Genomic DNA, 18,366 nt, shown 5'->3' with positions numbered 1-18,366 from the left:
TTTAGTTTCGATTAGGGTGGAGAAGAATTACAATCTATGTCAGATTTTATTGCTGCCTTTCTTCTAGGTAGCTTCACCTTTCCTACAGTATTTGTCCAGGGGTCTGTTGTCAGCTAAAGAAAAATAATATGGACACCAGTATTTTATGGTTGTCACCAGAAAAGGAGATGAGGGCTGATCTTGCAATGGGTGAGTCTGAGAAGAGACTGCAAAAAGCCCGTCGGTGGTCTGATTGGCAGAGGTGCCCGCTGTAATATGTTAGGTGCAGTGCGGTGTTGTCATCAGGTCCAGCTATATAGCTAGAGCTCCTGGTTATCTGGCCAGACTTATCCAGATCAGACCACCAGCAGACTTTTTTTTGCAGTCTCCTTCCTCACTCACCGATTTCAAACACCCGTCTGAGAGGACCCAGGATCAGGACCCCGTGGCATCAAGAGCAGGGGCGGACTGACCATTTGGAAACTCGGGCACTGCCCAAGGGTCTGGGGTCAGTAGGAGGCCCCATGAGATGCCCCTGCTACCTTTTTCATAGGGTTTTTTGAGTTTGGGCAAGGACACAGGGGCCCCATGATCCCCTATTGCTCGGGGGCCCCATGAGTTGTCAGTCCATCCCTGATCGAGAGCGACCACTTTCATCCTGCGTGGAGGCAGATTTTTCTCCAACCGCATACTTGGAAGGTTGCACGTTCCCACCCCCAAGGGTGACCACAGCCTCAACTGTTGTAAGTCATTTTCTGTTTTCTTTTCCAATTGTTGAATCACATTTGAGAAAATTATTTTTAAACCAATTATCTAAACTATAAGGACCTTCCAGTTTCTGTGTTTTCTTTTCTGGTGGACACCCTAAACCAGGGGTGTCCAAACATTTTTCAAAGAGGGCTAGATTGGATGAAGTGAACATGGTGGAGGGCCGAACATTTTTCAGAACATTCTTTGAACCATTACAATTAAATGCAAATAAATTATTTTATGCCAAGTTAATTGCAAACGACATACTTTTCATTTCATAACATTAAGATCAACTGACAGCTGAGTTTTCACAATGTATTGAAAATAAATTAAAAAAAAACTTACCTGCACTAATGTGAAGGATGAAAAAGGTAGCTGGAGCTGAAGTCTCTGCTCGGCAGCCGGGAGGGGAAGAGAAACACACTTGACGCTGGAAGCCCGGCCCTGACGTCACTGCCCTCTGTCGCTCCCAGCGCGGAGCTGTCACGCATGCACACTGCTCTCAAGCAGAAGACTGTCTGCCACAGAAGGGAGGGCCGTGCGACAGCCGCATTTACACAGACCAGGGATAACGCACTGCAGTCACGCATGCGCACTGCCCTCTGCTCTCAAGCAGAAGACTGTCTGCCATAGAAGGGAGGGCCGTGGGAGGGCCACATTACACAGAGCAGGGAGGGCTGTTGGAGGGCCGTATTAAACCGACTCCCGGGCCGTAAATGGCCCGTGGGCCGGACTTTGGACATACCTGCCCTAAACTGTACCAGAGACCACTGGCCAGACTTTAAGACATGAACCTTCTCTGACTTTAGTTGACCACCACATCCTAGATCCTAATTTGTTTCAATGAAATCTGGGATTTCCCCTCAATTTGTAGAACTTTTCTCACAATTTCTGTTACGTCTCTATTACAGGAAAAGGGAAAGGTTTCCAAAGGGACGCAGAAAGCATAATATAAACTGACAGTTTATATTATATAAAAAAGGATTTGGCTATACTTTGTAAACAGATTACCTCTGAGTCATCTTTTTTTGACCTTAACAAACCCATTTGACTGACCTTTAAGAGATGGTCTCCCATCTCTTTAATGAAATTTTATTAGTTTCCCTTCTTTGTACCCCCCTCCTGATGGTATGATGAGGAGATTCATTTGTGAATCAGCAAATCAACTAATTGCTCATTTTTATTTTTAACTTGCATATGTGCATGGGGATTTGTTAAATCTTCATATACTGTGATTATACAATTACAAGGCAAAGAATGTCCGGAAATTCACTGCACTCTTCAATCTTTATGTAATGTAAATAAAATCCATATCACAGACAGTGTCAGGGATGAAGAGATTAACGCGTTTCATGCTAAAGACTGGCACTAATTCATAATAAGCTGTGTACATGTTATTTGAGCGGACAAATCCACATGCAATCAAACGTTTGTGAGCTGCAGATTCTCCTGCTTTGATTATCACTACTCTAACATCATTGGTCAAATAAGTAAAGGTGTCACAAACCTGGCCAAATCAAACTGATCATATGTTGTAAAAAACAGTAGGTAGATGGTACCTTTTATATAAAACATGTCTAAATGATCAGTAGATTTGTAGCTGTAGGCAGCCAAAGTTATGTGCAAATCTTGACCTTTAGCCTCCATAGCCTCCTCATTGGTCTTTAAATATGGGTGGACTCACTCACCAACAGGGAGGCTTGGAGGTCACAGGAGGTGGAGTCAAGCTTGAATATTACAGGATTTAATGTAACTTCAGCTGTGCATATCTTGGGAACTACTGATGGTGCTGACATACAATATCCACCAAAGACACTGTCTACCTAAACCATATTGCCAAAAGTATTGGGCCAGCCCTCCAAATCATTGGATATCAGGTGTTCCAATCACCTCCATGGCCACAGGTGTAGAAAATCTGCAGTTGTCCCCCGCCGGCAGGCCATACATGGGTCAAATTCTGAATTAATTTTCTTTAGAAAATCGGAAGTTTCATGCATTTTGTAATCCAATGGTGCCACCATTGATCTCGAAATTTGACCAACCAAGCCTTCAATTTCACATGTTGTTACAGAAAAGAATTTTCGTGGCCAAGAATTTTCTTTTCTTTCCAGGTCACAGCTCATGCTTGTTTCTTTTTTTTTATTGCATTTTGGGCACAATTCTCCCATCATTGATCAGAAATTCATTCGTTTTTCAAAAAATTTCCAACATGCCCGATCACTCGAACGAAAATTGGCAATTTCTGTGGCCCACTAATGGTGCGAAATTCGAACGAAAATAATTAGAAAAGATTTTTTCAGAATTCGATCAATGTATTGCTGGCTTAAGAGTGAGCAGGGGCGGAGTGACAACTCATGGGGCCCCATGGTCAGTCCGCCCCTGAGAGTGAGATCACCTTACCGCCGCTGTTAGCAAAGAGAGGTGACTGTCAGTCACCGCCAGGGGCGGACTGACCATTGGGAAACTAGGGCACTGCCCGAGGGCCCGGGGTCAGTAGGGGGCCCCATGAGATGCCTCTGGTACCTTTTTCATAGGCTTTTTTGAGTTTGGGCAAGGACACAGGGGCCCCATGATCCCCTATTGCCCGGGGACCCCATGAGTTGTCAGTCCGCCCCAGGTCACAGCTCTCTTCTCTGCCCGTCTCGCTCACTGGAGCTTGCTGTGAAGGGGTAGGTAGCTGCTGACTCAGGCTCTCAGCAGCTTGCCGAAAGGCCGAGCCATATATATGCTGCTTTAGAGTCTGTGGTGGATCCCAACCATATGGTCACGATCCTTCCCCAACCTGGACCATCTGAGTGACATCAGCCGACAGCAGGCTTCAGTCCACTGTCAACTGAAAATGGGTCACAGGAGTGCAGAACAAACTGCACTCCTGTGATCCATAGGTGAAGTACAGCCACAAGAGCTTTGGATGTACTGCTCCTTTAAATGAAATTGAACGGCTAGTTGTCTCAGTGATTTGTTCACATACTGACTTTAAAGGATAAGTTCACCTTTTCACAAAAAATAATAAATGCACATTTTTTGGCAATTTTTTTTTTACATGTAACATGTTATGAAAGGTGAACTTATCCTTTAACTGTTTGAATCACTAATCTGGAGCTATGCAGACCAGCATAGTCACGGAAACGTTTTTTGTCTGCATGTTTGTTCCAGGTCAGACAATTTAAACGCAGAATGATCTTTATCCCCACATGCACTCCCGGCAGCTGTATGAAGGCATATTCAATAAAGGCTGGAAAGAGCAGTGACATACCAGTCAATCAGAACTCACTTTACATCAGTCATATCAGTAAATGATGATTCCTAATTGGTTGTCATGGGTTTCTGCACTTTGCACATCACTACTTATTTCAAACTGCTTGCTGGGTATGAAAGTCTGTGTTTGAGTACAGTGGAGATCAGACAATAGGTGCAGGAACTCTCCCTTTCCAAGTCACTCCTTGTCTTCCTCCCCTACCCACCTCTGAGCACTGTTCCTTGGTTCCACCCCCTACCCACCTCTCAGTACCACCCACTTGGAGATTACAGCAACAAGTATCATTTTGGGGTGCTAAATAATTTGTATGGAATTTGTTAATGATAACAGGAAAAGCAGTAACATAGATCCCCTGCAAACAGCAATAATGAACACCCTGCATCAATAGACCCTCCAGCAGTCAGCAACAATTGGTCCCTCCCATAACTGTAGATCCCTCCCAGCAACAATTGACCCTCCAGAAGTCCGCAACAATTGGTCCCTCCCATAAATGTAGATCCCTCCCAGCAACAATTGACCCTCCAGAAGTCAACAACAATTGGTCCCTCCCATAACTGTAGATCCCTCCCAGCAACAATTGACCCTCCAGCAGTCGGCAACAATTGGTCCCTCATATAACTGTAGATCCCCCCCAGCAACAATTGACCCTCCAGCAGTCGGCAACAATTGGTCCCTCCCATAACTGTAGATCCCTCCCAGCAACAATTGACCCTCCAGCAGTCGGCAACAATTGGTCCCTCCCATAACTGTAGATCCTTCCCAGCTACAATTGACCCTCAAGCAGTCAGCAACAAGTGGTCCTTCCCATAACTATAGATCTTTCCCAGCAACAATTGACCTTCCAGCAGTCAGCAACAATTGGTCCGTCCCATAATTGTAGATGACTCATAGCAACAATTGACCCTCCAGCAGTCAGCAACAATTGGTCCGTCCCATAACTGTAGATCCCTCCCAGCAACAATTGACCCTCCAGCAGTCAGCAACAATTGGTCCCTCCCATAACTGTAGATCCCTCCCAGCAACAATCCCCCCCCCCCAGCAACATAAGATCTATCCCTAATAACAATAGAACAATAGCTCTCACCAGCAACAATAGCTCTCCACAGCAACAATAGACCCCCCCCCCACAAAAAGAGATCCCCTCCAGTATTAATAGATCTCCCAGCAGCCAGCATCAACAGATGCTCCAGAATCCCTTGCTATTACATACATTCAGTGCTGGAGGTGCTGTTCCCCCACGTTTCCGCTGAAAAAAGGTCGTGGTGAAGATTCTCTATGTACCTATTCCAGAAGTAGAAAATTAAAAAAATGTATGTGTTTGAGTATATTAAAGCTATGTTCACATCTATGCGTGTTGGGAATGCGTGCAACATTGCGTGTTTTCCTGACATACCACAGAAACACATCGCTCTTTAGATGTGTGGTGTGCAATTATTTCGTAATGGTACCCCCAGTCATCTGCAAATGCATGCACCAAACACCATGGTTCCATGCAATGTATCAAAAGGGTCAGAAACTTCATTCTCAGCATTTCTGCAGAGTAGGACAGCCCCTTGAAATGAATTGGCTGTCCTACGCACGATGCTTGGGAATGTGCGTGAAATGCACGAGCGCACCTACGCTTGTAGTAGTGTAAACCAAGCCTACGACACCCTCTGCCCCTATTCCAATAGAAGGATAGACTTCAAAATTCCTCCATTGACATCAGATGTTTCCACAGAGGTGGTCCAAGGTCTGCTGGTATCATAGCTACCCAACAAGCGTACATCTGTTGTCCAATGTTGTAGGTAGACATGTGCATTTCATTTCGATTCGTTTTTTTTGGACGAAGATTTCATTTTCTGAGATTCAGATGTAAACAAATTAATCTCCGAATGAACATAGTAATGAATGGCAACAAATCTGAAACAGATTACAACGAAATTACCAAATGTATTAGTTTCATTCAGGAGACGTCAGATGATGTGATAGTAATTCGGGCCCATAGGGAAATAATTCAGTTTTCAAATTAGTTCGATATTCCGGATTTGGATAACGAATGGATCCGAATGTCATTCCATTCATTAATACGGATGCGCATGACGCCAGTCGATATTGTCCAATCCCCTCATGCCATTTCTCTTGGTGAGGGTCCAAAAGTATCTAATCCTACCAATTTCAGAAGCAAACAGCGAGAATTTCAGAAGCAAAATACGGGAGCAGTTAGCACAAGAGATAGTGACAAAATCTCAATGAACAAAGTATATAAAATGTGCAGCGCATGAAAACAACTATAAAGTGAATAATGAGACAATTCAGTGACAGGAAAAAAAAAAGAGTCAAAATAAATCTCTGGGTAACCAACAGAGTCCTTCCAATATATATGTCTGTGGTGTGTTGATGACGATCACGGCAGAGTGTTCAGTCCCACACAGTGCTTTAAATCCAGTGTGTGATCCACCACCACTATACACTCACTAGAGAGCTACTTGTTCAGTAGCATATATGTCACGGGGGTTACCCAATGCGCTTTGTGTACATGCACGAAACGCGTTGGTTGGAGCCATGTAGATGACGTCACGCTGCCGCGTCCGCGTTTCGGAGCAGCAGCCGTCTTGGTATGTGATATATTTACTTCTCCACGTGGAATGTTTTTATGGATTATTTTTAACTAAATACTACACTATATATCAATCCCCGAGCTACGTGTAGTGAGCATCTCTCTTTAGGACCTAACCAGACTGGTGAAGTCACTGGAGAGTGGATGGTATAGACCCCATGACATACATGCTACTGAACAAGTAGCTCTCTGGTGAGTGCATAGTGGTGGTGGTGGATCGCACACTGGATTTAGAGCACTGTGTGGGACTAAACACTCTGCCGTGATTGTCATCAACACACCACAGACATACAGATTTATAATGGAAGGACTTTATCAGGGGCGGACTGACAACTCATGGGGCCCCCGGGCAATAGGGGATCATGGGGCCCCTGTGTCCTTGCCCAAACTCATAAAAAGCCTATGAAAAAGGTACCAGGGGCATCTCATGGGGCCCCCTACTGACACCGGGCCCTCGGGCAGTGCCAAAGTTTCCAAATGGTCAGTCCACCCCTGGACTTTATTGTTTACTCTTCTGTTGGTTACCCTGAGATTTATTGATATTCATTTTGTTTTCTGTCACTGAATTGTCTCATCATTCACTTTATAGTTGTTTTCACACGCTGCACATCTAATCCTACCAATTCGAATCCGTCCGATTCAGTATTTTATCAAATATATAGCAATTTTCCCAAAAAATTGCAACGTATTTCATATCCGCCCAGACCAACGAATGTACAAAACGAATGCCGAGGATTTGAAATGAATTCTGAAAAACGAATCGGGTCAACATAACAATTAGGATGAAATGAGATTCTTCAATGAACGAATGAATCCAAAACAAAATAGAAATTTCTGGCGTGTGCATGTCTAGTCGTAGGAATCTCAGTTATTGATAGGTCATCATCCAACCGGCACAAAGGTCAACAAATGAGATTTAAAATGCTGACCCAACATCTAAGAATAGAGCATGTCTGTCATAACCGTAAATTACATTGTCCTCTCTCTATATATATATATGGATGGAATGTACTGAACAAGCTCTAGGTTAGAATACACCAACATAAATCTTGTACATCCGGCCTCCGGTGTGTACTGATCCTAATAGAAATAAGGGGGCCAATAAATGTACAATGTAGTACTTCTTTCCCGTAATATATCATCTAGCCTTGTACCTTGACTACTGCCCAGTAATAACCTATTTACTAGAGGCCAGATTCAGAGGGGTTATTTACTAAAACTGGAGAGTACAAAATCTGGTGCAGCTCTGCATAGAAACCAATCAGCTTCCAGCTTTTATTGCCAAAGCTTAACTGAACAAGTTGAATTTAGAAGCTGATTGGCTACCAGCAGTGGTGTATTTAGGTTTTGTGCTGCCCTAGGCAACACAAAAATCAGGCTCCCCCCCCCCACGGAGAGAGCCTGATATTGACCAACAACACCCCTGTCCACCCCCCACCTGAAACAGCCTTCCACTAACACCTACCCCCCCCCCCCCATCCCCCGGCAAGAGAGAGAAAGACACTCACCTTCACAGCTTCAGACATCCCCAGGAATGAGAGTCGGGCTCTCCATACAGCATCAAGCAGCCTGCAACCTCTCTCGGATCCCAACTGGTCCCCATGCCACATGTGTCCCTTTTTCCGGGGGGCGCCGCCCCCCTGAAAAATGCAGCCCTAGGCAAATGCCTTGTTTGCCTTGCGGTAAATTTGCCCCTGGCTACCAGGCACAGCTGCTCCAGATTTTTGAGTGCTCCAGTTTTATTAAATCGCCCCCCCCCCACATTTCGCATAAACCATATATTTTCAACTAGGGTTCATTCAAAGGTTGTTAGCGGTCCTTCATCTATGGATTATTAAAGTGGTTCAAAAACCCCAAAACAATAATGTTATATATTTTTTAGCATGTTAATCCTTAAGCTAGGTTCACACCTATGCAGTTTGCGTTTGACCCATTTCTGCATTGCATTTTGTGTTGCATTTTTGACACATTTTTGATGCTTTTTGAAATTTTTTTATCTTTCTTGTTGCTAGGCAAATTTAAAACGCAGCAAAAACACACTACATGCTTTTCTGCAGCATTTTCAAGTCTATAGAACCAAAAATGAAACTTTTTGCATTTAAAAAAGTCCCTGACCCTTTCCAAAAAACCACACCGGATGAAAACGTGGAGATGTGAACATGTCCCATAGGAAATCGTGTTAAATGGACTGTAGTGCGTTTTTGCAAAACGCAAAATGCTGCGGAAACCGCATAGGTGTGAACCTAGGGTTAAAGTGGTTGTAAAGGCTCAAGGTTGTTTTACCTTCATGCATTCTATGCATTCTAAAAAACCTTCTGTGTGCAGCATCCCCCCCAGCCCCCTCAATACTTATCTGAGCCTCATCGTGATCAAGCGATGTGAATGACAGCCTCGGCTTTCCCGGGTCTCTGCCTCCTCATTGGCTGACACAGCCTGTCAGCCAATAAAGAGAGTGGGCGGGGTCAAGCCATGGCTCTGTGTGTGAATGAACACATTCCTGCTTGCTGTGGGGGCACCCGACAGACAGGAGGAGCCAGGAAAGCCTGCGGGGGACCTGAGAAGAGGAGTCTCCAGGCTGCTCTGTGCAAATATAGACATGCTTGTTATTTTACAAAAAAAAATGAACCTTTAGGCTACGTTCACACTAGCGTTGTGTGCAGGCGGCAGAGAGGCGTTTGGGAAGCATTTTTACCTCTTCCCAAACGCCTCTGCCAATTCTGCACATTACAGCACATGGTGCTGTTCTAACGGGAGCGTTTGCCTCGCATCGCGGCAAAACGGACACCTCTGGTCGAGTCAGGAGGCGTTGAAGCCTCCTATTCTAGTCTATGGTGTCGCTCCTTTTTCAAACGCCATTCAAAGTGCATTATAGGCGTTTGTGGGGCATTTTTAACACTCGGCAAATGCCTAGCAACCGCCGCTAAACCGCGCATGCGGTGTTTGCGGAGCCCTTGCCGAGCGTTAAAAAACGCTCTGCAAACGCCGGACCAACGCTTGCCAAACGCTATAGGGGCGTTTGGCAAGCGTTGGTAAAACAGCCAAGTGTGAACGAGCCCTTAGAATCTCTTTAAGGCTCTGCTCACATCTGGGCGTTTTGTATTGCGGGCATCACCACCATTTGGCCTGCAATCCCAAAACGATGTGCATAATTGACAAATCGCGCCACGTGTTCAAGGTGCCATTCATTTCCAATGGCGCCTAAAAGGCGGTGTGGTTCTGCCACGATTGTCATGCGATAAATCACGCTGTGATCGCGGAAAAGCTCCTGCTCCTTTTTTGGCAACAAGCTTGGCACAATGCGGTTTGCTGCGATGGTAGTGCAATTTATCGCAAGACAATCGCAGCATAACCGCACCTGGACACGCGTGGTGTGATTTGTCATTTTTGTATATCGTTTTGGGATTGCAGGTAAAAATCGCAGTGATTCTGCCTGCAATACAAAACGTCCAGATGTGAACCGAAGCTAAATGTGGTGCTTGCATTTGTTTTCTTTTTGTAGTCTTTTGTTTCTTTATTTTCACCTTGTGATCCGGCCGGTAACGCACTTCCTGTCTAAGGGTGTCTCCACTCTGGATGAAGGAGCAATGGAGACATCAATGGACAGCAGCATTGTTAGACTAGTAGATGTTGATGGAATTTACTAAAGAATTAAAGCTGAACTCCAGCAAACACTTTTGCAAGCAGTTACAGTTTTTTTAGGTGTACTAGCAGATTTAGATACTCTAACAATTTGAAGTCAAACTCCAGCTTACACTGCTGTTATACAAGCAACAGTTTTCTTTTCCTTCTGGGATAAAGGTTTTACATAAATGAATAAAAGCTAACCATTGTCTGTGGTGCATATTTCATCTCAACACACTGTCACTTTTTCTGGACAGCTTGGTCTGTTTAGACCCCATTCACACTTGGGCGTTTTTCAGCTGGAAGCCCAATGCTCAAAAACATTCAACAAGTAAAATCTCATTATTTCCAATGGCCCCTGTTCACACTTCTGTAGAAAAATGCCTGCCACTCAAAAAAGTACATGCGCTACCTTTCAGGAAGATCTGAATGTTTTGTCCCCAATGACTTGAATGGGAAACGCCTGAACAGTGGGAATGAGCCTTTTTTTAAGTGGTTTTTTTTCAGGCGTTTTCAGCTCAAGCAATAACTATTTCTATTTATATTGGCCACAGCAAAAACGCCTACATGAAAAACGCCCAAAAAAAAGCTTATAATATTTGCAAATCTGCTCAAAGATGCCTGCAAAAAAAAAGCTAAAAAAACGCTCAAGCTCAGTGTGAATGGAGCCTAAAGGAAGTTGAAAAATAACAGACTTATTGGTCAGATCACCAGGTGAAAAAAACAAAAACCTGGAAAAAAGAAAACTAATGCAGCCACCACATTCAAGAATTGGTAAGCTGCAATATATAACATTTTTAGTTTTGGGTTTATAGGACTTTAGCCTCCTATCTGATGATGCCTTCATAGTTCCGGGTCTAATGAGACTTGGCAGAGCCAGCAGAATGGTCTTTTTGGCTGTCTGTAAGCGTAGCATTCTTCCCACTGACCATCAGTGTAATGGGCATTTTCCTAGTGACCCCCAATTAACTGATTTTATCAGGGGTCACCTGAGACCTGTAAATAATTTTAGGGGTTTGGAGTAAAAACACTGAGAAAGGCTGATATAAACATTAAAACCCAAACCAGGTTTTTTTTTTTCTTATTCTTTTTCCTCTACTCTTCCAAAAAATTCATATTTAGGGAAGCATTTTTAAAAAATGTTTACACCTCTAAAGATATATTGTATTATATATAGTAATTTTATGAATATGAGTCTGTCCTATAATGTACCAGCAAAGTCCCATAGTATTCTTATGGTTTCTTTAGAGTTGTTAATTAGGGATGAGGTACAATGCAGTGTCTAATATAATATACACCTGTATATCCTTTTTTGTGTTCATAAAAAAATATGCAAATACACGCATAAAAAGTGACTTTTTTCTCTCTTTTTAGTTTATTTATAGTACTTATATTTTTTTCTTTTCAGTTTATTTATAGTACTTGTTACTTTTTTCTTTTTAGTTTATTTCTAGTGCTTGTATCTTTTTTTCTTTTTTGTTTATTTCTAGTACTTTTTTCTTTTTATTTTATCTCTAGTACTTGTTACTTTTTTCTTTTTAGTTTATTTATAGTGTTTGTTACTTTTTTCTTTTTCTTTTATCTCTAGTGGTTGTTACTTTTTTCCTTTTAGTTTATTTCTAGTGCTTGTTACTTTTTTTTTTTTAGTTTATTTCTAGTGTTTGTATTTTTTCTTTTTAGTTTATTTATAGTATTTTTATTTTTTATTTTTAGTTTATTTATAGCACTTGTTACTTTTTTCTTTTTAGTTTATTTATAGTACTTGTTACTTTTTTATTTTTAGTTTATTTATAGTACTTGTTACTTTTTTCTTTTTAGTTTATTTATAGTGCTTGTTACTTTTTTCTTTTTAGTTTATTTATAGTACGTGTTACTTTTTTCATTTTAGTTTATTTCTAGTGTTTGTTTACTTGTTTTGCGCACTGCGTAATGTCATCCTGCACTTTGAAAAACAGGCAAGAACCATATGTGACCAAAACACTTTTTCTGTAACTAACTGGAAAACACCAAGCTTACATTTGGGTTAGAAGGGGCCTGCCTGGGGCACCTGACTGTAGGGAACATGAAGATAAATGTATTTCCTGAAAGGCTTAGATTACTAAAAAATATTGTACTGTTGCAACGGTGTAGAGTTCGTACCTGTAATGATAGTATGCAGTAAATGAAATCCTTTAAGGCTCGGTTCACATTACTGCGATACGCTTTTCAGTGCAGTTATGTAGTTCGACTTTGATGCAACTTTGGATGTGGTTTGCAAATCCTATGGAGCCAGATCGCACTGAAATCGCATCAAAGTAGCAAAGGAATGTTTTCCAAAACAAAGTCGCCTTGATGTGAATGGGCACCATTGAAAATAATGTGATTTCCCTTCTCATGCAATTCTGTGCAACTCAAGTCACATCAGAAATCGTTTCAGTGTGAACCAGCACTTGCTTCTATTTATTTCTTTTCACATTTACAAGAAGACCAAGCTGTCCAGCAAAAGCATGGACGAACCTGTAGCAGCCCGCAGAAACGCTGTGTTTTCTGTTTTACCTGTTGCGCTTTTGGGCGCAACATTATGTGATGGTACATCTTTTATTCTGTTAATTAAACAAGTTTATTCGATTTTACACTTTGGGGTGACTTTGTGTTCTTTACCTTTAAGAGGTACTGCAGATCCTGAATTTGGAGTACTGGCGCCCCATTTGGCTGAGGATGGCCAGAACAACCCAAAAGCACTGTTAGACCATTTGCTTCATTAAGTATTGGTCTATGATATCTGCTAAGCTGCTGACCTTTAGCACTTTTTCGCTGGCACTGGGTGATTATAAGAAGAATTTCCAGCACTGCATCTTTCTTTGGAGAAATTTCTCATATTGGACCTGTTTGGTTTATTCTTTGTTTTTGGGACCAGGGGACAGACTGACCATTTGGAAACTCGGGCACTGCCCGAGGGCCCAGGGTCAGTAGGGGGCCCCATGAGATGCCCCTGGTACCTTTTTCATAGGCTTTTTTGAGTTTGGTCAAGGACACAGGGGCCCCATGATCCCCTATTGCCCAGGGGCCCCATGAGTTGTCAGTCCGCCCCTGTTTGGGACTATTCATTAATTGTACCATCACTATATGATACACTGCAATATATATGTTTATTATTATCATCAATCTTTCACCACTGATGGTTATTCTCTGTATGCTGATATTCGTGGTTTGATATTCGTGGCTTTTTTTACATATACTGTTGCAAGATGATGAGTTCATTTTGCAGGGTTTAGCACTGCACTATTATTTACTATTGTCCAGCAAAAGTGACTGCTAAAGGGTTAAGGCAAACCATATGACACTACCGGGGTTCTTACAATGGTCAGCTTAGTTTGTATGGTTTTAACTTTTTCCCTCATAAAAAACTGTTGCTGCAAATTTTTAAAAGCTGTTAGCTGGAGTGACATTTTAATTTGGATGTGAAGTCCATTTTAAATTGTAAGCTCTAGTGAGCAGGGCCCTTTGCTTGTATTATAGTTATATAGTTACATATTTACATAGTTAGTCTGGCTGAAAAAAGACAAAAGTCCATCCAGTTCAACCATTAAAAAAAACTGTACGGTCTCCCTTTATTTTGTAAAATGCAGAACAAACGTTCGTCACTATCTAAATGGGCAGCACAGTGGCTAAATGGTTAGCAATTCCACCTGGCAGTACTAGGATCGTTGGTTTGAATCCCAGCCACAGCACCTCCTGCCTGGAGTTTGCATGTTCTCCCTGTGCCTGCATGGGTTTCCTCCGGGTACTCTGGTTTCCTCCCATACTCCAAAGACATGCTGGTATGTTAATTGGATCCTGTCTAAATTGTCCCTAGTATGTGTATGTATGAATGTAAGTTAGGGACCTTAGATTGTACGCCCCTTGAGGGTTAGGGACTGATGTGAATGTACAATATATATGTAAAGTGCTGCGTAAATTGATGGCGCTATATAAGTACCTGAAATAAATAAATTCTGAATAATATTTATAATAATAAAATCATCTAAAATGACATCCATCTAGACTACTTGGTCCAAATGGTGACGTTTTTGTCCTCGTGTTACTACACAAATGATGTTGTCACCCTGTGATAGTAAATAGAAAAATAACAGATCTACTGGCAGGATCAACAGGTGATGAAACTACATGGGAGGGAAAGCAAACTGTTGTGCTAATGCTAGTGACAGATGGTAGCATAGATGTCATGTTGCCCATAGTTCTACTTTAGGATCTGTTCACACCAATGTGTTTTTTAGTGCTTTTTGCAGAAACGCACTACAGTCCATTTAACATGGTTTCCTATGGAACATGTTCACATCTACGGTTTTTTGAGCTGCTGTGTTTTTGGAAAGGGTCAGGGAGCTTTTTCAAAGCAAAAAGCAGCATTTTTGCTACAATAGATTTCAATGGAGAATCTGGTGAAATGCATGTTAATGTGTTTTTGACAAATTTTGCCGCATTTTGCCACAGTTTACATCTTTATTCTGTACAGCAAAAAGAAAAAATTCCATAAAAAAAAAAAGCTAAACAAAACACAAAATGCTGTAAAACACATCAAAAACGCATGTAGAAAAATGCAAAAAGCACTGCAAAATGATCAAAAAGCAAACTGCATAGGTGAGAATGGAGCCTAAGGGCCAATTCACACTACGTGTGCTTTTTTTCTGCATCCAAAACACACAGAAACAGGTTATATGGTTGTCAATGTCACAGTTCACATCAGTGCTTGCGGTTCCAGTGCGTTCTAGTTGCAGAAAAAAAAGTAGAACAGGCTGCATTTTTTCTGCACAGAACTGTCCTGGAATGTAGTAAAACGCATCAAAAACGCACCAAAAATGCAATACATTGAAACGCCTATTTAATTTGAAGAAAAAGAGAGAGGATAAAATGAACTGGAATGCATAAAAAACGCACTGGAATGTATCAAAAACGTGCATGCCAAAATGCATCCAGAATGCATCTGGACTGCTTTTCTATAGTGTGAACGGAGCCAAAACGTAAATCTAAGTATATTTGGATGTGTACACAAATGAAAATGTACGCCTAGGTTTATTTCCCCTGGAGGTAGACCAACGGTGCTCCAAAGCTCAGTGTCCTCCTGACACCTTATAAACAGGCTAGGAGTATAAGGTGAAGAGCCAGCAACTCGTTCCCACAATAAAAGTACTTTTTTCATAAAAGGTACAGTGTGCACGTTACAGCGTCTTACGCGTTTCAGTAAAAAAAACCTTGTCTATAAATAAGGTTTTTACCGAAACGCGTAAGCTGCTGTAACGTGCACATTGTACCTTTTATGAAAAAAGTACTTTTATCAGGAGAATGAGTTGCTGGCTCTCCACCCTATACTTATATTTGGATCTGTGCTGGTGCAAAAAAATTGGCTCCTGTCTAAATTGTCCCTATGTGTATGAATGTGGGTCAGGGACCATAGATTGTAAGCTTCTTCAGGGTAGAAACTGATGTAAATGAATAATATATATATATATATTTTTTTATTTTTTTTTTCTTTAATATATATATATATTTTTTTTTATATATATATATTTATTTATTTTATATATATATATATATATATATATATATTATATAAAGTGCTGCGTAAATTGTCAGCGCTATAAGTACCTGTCATAATAAATAAATAAACATTTTATTATTTAGGTGAAAATATGATATTTTTCTCAAGCCTTTCAATACAGAAGTCATAAAAACTTGAAATAAGTTCTTTTACTGATGTAAATGAACAATATATATATATTTTTTTTTCTTTTTCTTTAATATATATATATATATATATATATATATTATTTTTTATATATATATATATATATATATATATATATAGTGCTGCGTAAATTGTCAGCGCTATAAGTACCTGTCATAATAAATAAATAAACATTTTATTATTTAGGTGAAAATATGAATATTTTTCTCAAGCCTTTCCATACAGAAGTCATAAAAACTTGAAATAAGTTCTTTGAATTGTATCAGTTATTATTTTACAATGTTTATGTGGTGTTATATTATACCTCTTTCATCACCTTAAACAAGGCAATCGGTTTTCCATTACTTAATAACCTATTGATATTGATCAATCTTGTATTTAAAGAAAAAAAAAACAGAAACTAATTTTTTAATGTCCATACCTGTTCTAGGGTCCCGCAGCACTCTTATGAGCCCCCGATGGCTTCATCTTGTTCGCTATTCATGGTCGCAGCCAAATTCGGGGAAGTAAGGAAAGTCAGTGTGAATGTAGAACTGGTAAATCCTTGGATCTGGCTAGTATCTCCATCTGTAGACTTGTTGTCTGAATGTGGTCTTTGCAGTTTCCTCCCCTCTCATATAAACAGGCAGTGTTATAGGGAGCCGGACTTACTTGCAGCAGTCACTTATCCGCTCTGCACATAAAAATCAATGTGGAGCTCTAGGAGTCTCTCAGGCCCCTCCCATGTCAGTTAACTATTGGGAGCCTATGACATTTTATTATGCTATTACCATATGGAGCCCATGTATCCCACAGGGGCAAAATGTGAAATATGGAACCGTATCGGACCTTCCGGACTATATTACAAAGGATGTGAATCTGTTACATTTATTTTAAAAAATGACATATCCCACCTTTAAATCAGCTCATATTATTATACAGGATTTATATAGCGCCAACAGTTTGCTCAGCGCTTTACAATATAACGGGAGACAATACAGCTACAATACAGTTCAATACAAGAGGGTTAGGAGGGTCCTGTTCCTAGGAGCTTACAATCTAAGAGATGGGCAGCACAGTGGCTAAATGGTTAGCACTTCCACCTGGCAGCACTAGGGTCATTGGTTCAAATCCCAGCCATGGCACCACCTGCCTGGAGTTTGCATGTTCTCTTTGTGCCTGTGTGGGTTTCCTCTGGGTACTCCAGTTTCCTCCCACACTCTGAAGACATGCTGGTAGGTTAATTGGCTCCTGTCTAAATTGGCCTTAGTATGTATGAATGTAAGTTAGGGACCTTAGATTGTACACCCCTTGAGAGTTAGGGACTGGTGTGAATGTACAATATATATATGTAAAGTGCTGTGTAAATTGACAGCACTATATAAGTACCATAAATAAGAGATTCATATTAAGCAACGTACCCTCTGACTTATTACAATCAGTAACCCCCGATTCACATATATGCGGCCGTGCGGGCTGTGTTTTGCACGGACACGAGAACCTATTCATTTGAATGGACTCCTGTGCCCGTGACACGCAGGGAAAGAAGTCCCTGCACTTCTTTGGAAAACGCAGCCCGCATGGGAACCTCGGTTCTCAGTGCGGTTGCGTTTTCCAGTGCGGGCGGTGTGCCATTAGAACTAATGGCACCTGCTCGCAGGTCCGCAATTCTCTGTGCGAGTGGTGCGGATGCACGGATTTTTGTGCGGATCAGCAGCGGCACCACCCGCAAAGATGTGAACCGGGGGTGAGTGTAGATCTAAACCCTAACTAGATGATGTTTAGGCTACTTTCACACTGATCCACTGCAAAAACAGAGCAAAAATGCATAGGTGTTTTTACCGCATTTTGCTGCACTTTCTGAGCGTTTTTAACTACTTGCCCTCCTAAGGATTCCCCCCTCCCCCCCGATCAGGCTATTTTTTGCGTTACGGCGCTGCGTTACTTTAACTGACAATTGCGCGGTCATGCAACGCTGCCCCCAAATTAAATTAACGTCCTTTTTTCCCACGAATTGAGCTTTCTTTCAGCGGTATTTGAGCACCTGTGCGTTTTTAATTTTTTGCACTATCAAAAAAAAAAAAAAGACTGACAATTTTGAGAAAAAAACTATATTTTGGACTTTTTGCTATTAAACATGTCCAGAAAAAAAATTAAAAAAATTAAATGTCATCATACATTTAGGCCAAAATGTATTCTTCTACATCTTTGCTAAAAAAAAAATCCAATACATGAAAATTAAATGGATTACGTGAAAGTTTTAGTGTTTACAAATGGCGGTATATATACTTGAAATTTTTTGTTCACTAGTAATAGTGGCAATCAGCACATTATAGCGGAACTGTGGTGGGCATTCTGACACTGGGGGAAACGGACTTGGTGTCACTGACATCCCCAGTGACACCAATACAGTGATCAGTGCTAAAAAACAAGCTGACACTGTACTAATGGCACTGG

The 18,366-nt window shown here is 41.3% G+C and overlaps 1 protein-coding gene across 1 annotated transcript in view; it reads right to left on the bottom strand.

Annotated features, from left to right (window-relative positions):
* PTGFR (prostaglandin F receptor) overlaps positions 1-16,596 on the bottom strand; it is a 51,525-nt gene extending 34,929 nt beyond the window's left edge. The window contains exon 1 of the mRNA XM_089692206.1: positions 16,352-16,596. The gene's annotated coding sequence lies outside the window, so the exon portion shown is untranslated. The remainder of the gene's footprint in view (positions 1-16,351) is intronic.
* Between the last annotated feature and the right edge of the window lie 1,770 nt (positions 16,597-18,366).

The sequence above is a fragment of the Staurois parvus genome, unplaced genomic scaffold (genome assembly GCF_062004578.1).
Source record: "Staurois parvus isolate SC_StPar_1 unplaced genomic scaffold, SC_StPar_1.0 ptg000578l, whole genome shotgun sequence".
Lineage (NCBI taxonomy): Eukaryota > Metazoa > Chordata > Amphibia > Anura > Ranidae > Staurois > Staurois parvus.
The sequence above is the reverse complement of the archived record's forward strand: the minus strand, read 5'-3'. Positions and strand labels throughout refer to the sequence as shown.